The 6,242-nt window shown below is 39.5% G+C and overlaps 1 non-coding gene across 1 annotated transcript; it reads right to left on the reverse strand.

Moving 5' to 3' along the window:
- Positions 1 to 1,510: 1,510 nt before the first annotated feature.
- Positions 1,511 to 1,584, reverse strand: Trnae-cuc (transfer RNA glutamic acid (anticodon CUC)). The gene has a single exon. It is a non-coding gene; the product is annotated as a tRNA-Glu (tRNA).
- Positions 1,585 to 6,242: the final 4,658 nt, after the last annotated feature.

The following is a 6,242-nucleotide window of genomic DNA, read 5'->3' on the forward strand; positions in this document are numbered from 1 at the left end:
CCCCAGCCCTTTTTATTTTTTTATTTTGAAACAAGGTCTCACTCTCTAAGTTGCTGAGGCTGGCTTGGAACTTGAGATCCTCCTGCCTCAGCCTCCAGAGCCACCAGGATTATAGATGTGCACTGCCATGCCCAGCTATGATTGGATTTCTTAATGAATCTTACCTAGAAGCAAGAAGAATTAAGTGAAGTTAAAAACTTCGATTGGTAAAAAATAAAAGTAGCAGTCATTCATGTTAGCCTAAGGGGGTGTTTGGACACTTTTTGTGATTTGGACAAAGTTCATTTTTTTTGTCTTTGTTCAGAAATGATCACAGAGTAGTGTTATTTGTGTCTTGATCTATCCTGCTAACAAAGTGGCCTTGTCTGATGTTTGTGTCCAATAGAGCACAAGACCCAGTTATGTGGGCCCAGCTGCTGGCAATACCAAGGCCTCACTGATAGTGTCCAGGTCTCAACTGTCAGGGACTTCTATTCTTTCTCAACCATAGTAGCCACAGAGAGAGAGAAAAAAATGAAATATAAAAAAGGGATGTGGCTCAGTGGTTAAGTGCCCCTGGGTTCAATCCCCAATATGAGAAAAAAGAGAGAGAAAGAGAAGGAGAAATGAACTGAGAAAATAGAAGGAAGAGGAAGGATCCTTAAGGCTTGCTTATTCTTAAGCCTTGGCCATAGGTTTCTACTTCCTCTTCCCTATATTTTCTATCCTTCAAAATAAGTCCAACCCCAACTTTCCTTACTCTTATATTTTACTCCTACTTACTCAATTTTAAAAAATGGTATATTTTCCTAGCCTAGATTGACATCATCGGGCCATTTTCCTCCCAATTCTTTCATAAGATTAAATTAAAAAAAATATTTTTTATATGTATATGTAGTGCTGAAAATCAAACCCAGCGCCTCACACATGCTAGGCAAGCACCTACCACTGAGCCACAACCCCAACCCAGATTAAATTTTTTAATATTGAGAATCAGAAGTCCCAAAGCATCAACTAGGAGTCTGAAGGAAGCCTGTTTCAGTGGGCCTTTGTCAAGTGGGGAATGAAAAGATTTCAGTGACATGTTGCTGATCCTTCTTTTACACTATCTCACCTGTCCCAGTAAATTGCCTACTTTGTTAAGGATTTTAGATTATGGCTAATGACCAAGCACAATAACTGGCCCCTTCTACCCCTCTGGACTTGACTTCCTTCTACTCTCCCACATCTTCCTTCTCTCTAGCCAAACTCTTTTCCTCAAGGTTTCCCAAAGATGTCCTATTTGTTCCTGTCTCACCTGGTATGCCGTCCTTCATTTGCTTTCTTTTGAATCCTACTGTTCTTAAAGACCCAGTTCAAACTCCACACTTTCCATGAAGTCTTCGCCAGTCATTTCAGTCCTTGCTGACTTCCCTTTCAAGGGAATTTCTGTGAAAATCTGTACAAAACACATTTAGTCTTTCTTGTGTTTTTCTCCTGCATTAAAATGCAGGAGTTTGTGAATCTTTTTTTTTTTTTTTTTTTTTTTTTTTTGCGGTACTGGGGATTGAACCCAGGGCCTCATGCTTGAGGGGCAAACACTCTACCAACTGAGCTATACCCCCAGCCCTGTGAACTTTTTTTTTTTTTTTTTAACATTTTTTTTTATTATTGTAAACAAATGGGATACATGTTGTTTCTCTGTTTGTACATGGCGTAAAGGCATACCATTTGTGTAATCATAAATTTACATAGGGTAATGTTGTTTGATTCATTGTTATTTTTTTCCCTTCCCCCCTCCCCTCCCACCCCTCTTTTCCCTCTACACAGTACTTCCTTCCTCCATTCTTGCCCCCCTCCCTAACCCTAACTCTAACTCTAATACTAACCCCTCCCACCCCCCATTATGTGTCATCATCCACTTATTAGCGATCTCATTCGTCCTTTGGTTTTTTGAGATTGGCTTATCTCACTTAGCATGATGTTCTCCAGTTTCATCCATTTGCTTGCAAATGCCATAATTTTATCATTCTTTATGGCTGAGTAATATTCCCTGTGAACTTCTTAAGAAGAAATCTCAGTATTATCTATTTCCAAGGGATACAATCATATTGAACACATAAGGAGATGCTTAATACGTGTTTGCTGATTGATTGGTGTTAGATTTCTGCCTTAGGTTATCATGAGTGTGCATACTATGAAAGGAGAAAAATAAAGGTGAATATACATTTCTTCCTAAGCATTCCACTCATAATGTTTTTTAAGACAAAGTAAACCCTGTCAAATCTGCAATGCTGGCTTGGGGTGAGGGGCAAGGGGATGGGAATAGGAAAGACAGAATGAATTGGACTTAACTTTTCTTACGTTCATATGTGAATACATCACCAGTGAAACTCCAAATCACGTAAACCACAAGAATGGGATCCTAATTAGAATAAGCTATACTCCAAGTACATGTAATATGTCAAAAAACATTCTACTGTCATGTATATCTAAAAAGAACAAATAAAAAAAAATAGAAAAATCTGCAGCACCTTTCAGAGTAGATGTTAGTGAGTGGAGCAACTTACCTAGAAAATCAGTATATGACCCTTTCCTACTCATGATTCCCAACACCAACAGTATGTCAGAATCACTTCTAAAGCTATAGATAGATAGATAGATAGATAGATAAATTTATATCTATATCTATTTATACATATTACATATAATTTAAGCATACATTTATTTACTATATATTAAATGTACATTAAGTGGGTCTGGGCCCCACCTAAGAGATTTGGATTCTATATCTGAGTGGGCTCCAGAAAGCTACATAATTTTAAAATTCTGATGTATAACTAGGACTAAGAACTACCGCAGCTAAAGAAGGCTACCATACCAAAATCTGCTTCTAAAGAAGCCCTGTCCTAAATACCCCAAGAAGTTAAGAGTTGAGCATGCACTGCAACCATTTCCAAGTAGGAAGATCATACATCCCACTCTGACTTCTATAGCTTGGCTCTTGTATGTTTCCCAAATACCCATGTATTGAAGACTTGGTGCTCAGCCCAACATGAGAGCAGGAGCCAGAAATAAGATATGCTAGACAGAATGGAGCCCTACATTGCAATAGTTCCATGTTACTTATCCCTGCATACCCAACATTAAGTACAAAGTATCTGATGAGCCAGATAGCACATGATCAAGTATTCTGATTAGAAGGGGGCACAGGATCACCAGGTGTCTCATTCTGATTGAATGTAAAAACTCCTCTAAAAGTCATTAGCCAATAGCTTTGAAGTAATTACCCGAAGTTGCAGTTTGGACACTGAGACTTTTTTTAAAAAAAAAGCTCCCTGGATAGCTCTAATGGGTGGCTAAGTTTGAAAACCTCTGCAGCCTAAAGCTTCTTGCTGCCTTAGCTAATTTCTCTCTGTAGCCTCAGGAAGATGTTCTACAGCTGGTTTCTTTTTCAAAGCCACCTCAGCTGCCTCTTCTCCAAAATAAATACTCCCAAATCCTTTCATCTTCCTAAGAGTTCTTATTTCTCACCCCCACCCCCCAGTGTTTTAATTGCTCTTCTCTGGATGGTCTCCAGGTTCTTAACATCTCTGTCCAGCTGCAGTGTCAAAACTTCCTCAGGCTTCCTTCATGTTGCTTTCTTGTTGACTGACTAATGGCGTCTTGGCTTTAGCAATGGCTCTGCATTGCCAACTGAATTCTTGGTTTCCACCAGTCAAGAAATTCAGCAACTGAGAGAACTCTACCTACACACTAGGAGACTAAAGAAGACTTAAGAAGGTCAATAGTTAATTAGAATAGGGTGACCTTCCATGTGTTTTTCAAGATGGCCAAAGTGGGGTGGGGATTGAAAGAAAAGGGCATGGAGAATAATATGAAAGTAAATTTTGGTGTGAAAAATAAAAGGAAAATTGGAAAGCAAAATTCTAAAATTCTAATCCTAGACATAGCCCTAAATGAACACATAACCTTGGGTGACTCATTTCACTTTCTAGGCCCCAGTTTCTCATATGTAAAATGAGAAAGTAAGACTGGATCATCTCTAGGTTTCCTTTTTTTTTTTTTCCATTATCTTTTTGACACTGATTTTTAAAAAACCTTTTTATACATGTGTATAGGCTAATAATGTCTGTCTCAATCTACCATCTTTCCCATCTCCACCTGCCCCACCCCTCCCCTCACTCCCCTCTGTACAATCCAAAGTTCCTTCATTCTTCCCTACCCACACCCCACTATGGTTCAGCATCTGCTTATCAGAGAAAACATTTGGCCTCTGGTTATTGGGATTGGCTTACTTCACTAGCATTATCTTCTCCAGTTTCATCCATTTACCTGCAAATGCCATAATTTCATTCTTCTTTAAGGTCAATATTCCATTGTGTATATGTACCACATTTTCTTTATTCATTCATCTGTTGAAGGGCATCTAGGTTGGTTCCATAGTTTTGCTACCGTGAATTGAGCTGCTATAAACATTGATGTGGCTGCATCACTGTAGTATACTGATTTTAAGTCCTTTGGTATAAACCAAGGAGTGGGATAGCTGGGTCAAAGGGTGGTTCCATTCCAAGTTTTCTAGGAATCTCCAGTGCTTTCCAAAGTGGTTGCACAAATCTGCACTCCTACCAGCAATGTATGAGTGTACCTTTTTTCCCACATCCTTGCTTGTATTTTTGATAACTGCCATTCTGACTGGAGCAAGATGAAATCTTAAGAGCATAGGTTTCCCTTCAACTCTGGGTCTTCCATACCTCCTGATTCTCAGACTCTGACAGAGAAGAGAGAGAGCTGATCTAATCCTCCCCTTTCTATTCCCTCTACCCACAATTCTTTCTCCAAGCAACATAGTCATTTCCAAGAGTTATTATTTTCCCATTTCCCATAATCATAATTATAGCTCAGATCTAATACCACTATATTAGAAGTTCTTGAAGACAGTGTAATGTTATCTTGTGAATACAGATAAATCTAGGAACACTTAGAAGATAATTGAAAGATTTAATCAAGTTAAAGGTTATTTTCTCTTGACCTCTGTCGTGAAGGGGCTCTGACCCAGGAAACAAATTCAGGGTTTGGCAGGTGCAAGAAGATTCGAGGCACAGCAAGAATATTGGTCATACTTTATTCAGAGACAGTCATAGCCATTAGCCAAGCCCCCCAAGTCATTTTCACAGGCCCTTTTTATATACAGCTCAAACAAAGAAGGCATTGCCAAAAGGTTACATAAGGGTCGGGGGGGCACATACTCACAAGTTAATGCTTATGACCTTAAGCCATAAACATTGAATCACAGTGTTTCTGGCCTTGACTAACCATAACATAGCTAGTTCCCAGCCCTGGCTACACACTGAAAACATAACATAGAAGTCTCGACAAGGGAGCCTACCCATAGCCATTTGGGGCCTGCCCCAACAACCTCCAGATTAGAACTCTAAACAATACTGACCTAGATGATTGATAATCAATTTCCATCAATAACCATACTTACTGAAAGTCAGCACCACATAGTGTCATCAATATTAGTATGGGACTGTGCTAGGCACCTTCACATACATTCTCTCACTTTCAGTCTTCAGTAATAACCCATAAATACTGGCATTATCCATCCCTACGTCATAGATAAGAAATTGAGCTTCAGAGAGGAAAACTAAATTGTTCAAGATTTCAAAGCTACCAAGTAACACAGTATTTAGCAGATCCTTCTACTTCACTCAACAGAAGTCCCATTTACCTTGAAGTTAATAAAGCATAAGCTCCAAGGCCCCTTACTCACATGTGTGCCTTCTGATCTACTGTTCCTAGTTTCAAATTCTTAAGTTCGTGCTATTATTCATAGAGAGCCCACCACAATTGTCTAAACTTCAAGGCCTATGAAACCTAGATCCACTCCTGAACTCAACTTCCCAGATTAACAAACACTACTATTTGTTTAGTAATTTCAGTCTAAAGATCTATTTCAAACATGAAGTTAAGAAGAATTCTCTAGGAACCTAGAATGGTATCCATTCTTTCCCCACTTATTTTGTACCAATGTACTCTTCTCCCAAGTCAGGCCATGGAGTGCTCCCTCCCTCCTGACAGGCCTTAGCTGGTCTAATTTCATCCTGTACCTTGCGCTTCCATTCTGATTCTCAGATCACCTCACTCTGCACTGAATGTGCAGGCTCTGTTCTATCCCTCCTGCTGCCTCTTTCACAGTCCGCTCTTTGGACCAGAGCCTGCAGCTGCTCTGGTCCTGGGCCCCAGCTGCCTTTTGTAACCAACAAAGCAGTGCTGTTGTT

The sequence above is a fragment of the Sciurus carolinensis genome, chromosome 4 (genome assembly GCF_902686445.1).
Source record: "Sciurus carolinensis chromosome 4, mSciCar1.2, whole genome shotgun sequence".
In the NCBI taxonomy this organism is placed as follows: Eukaryota; Metazoa; Chordata; class Mammalia; order Rodentia; family Sciuridae; genus Sciurus; species Sciurus carolinensis.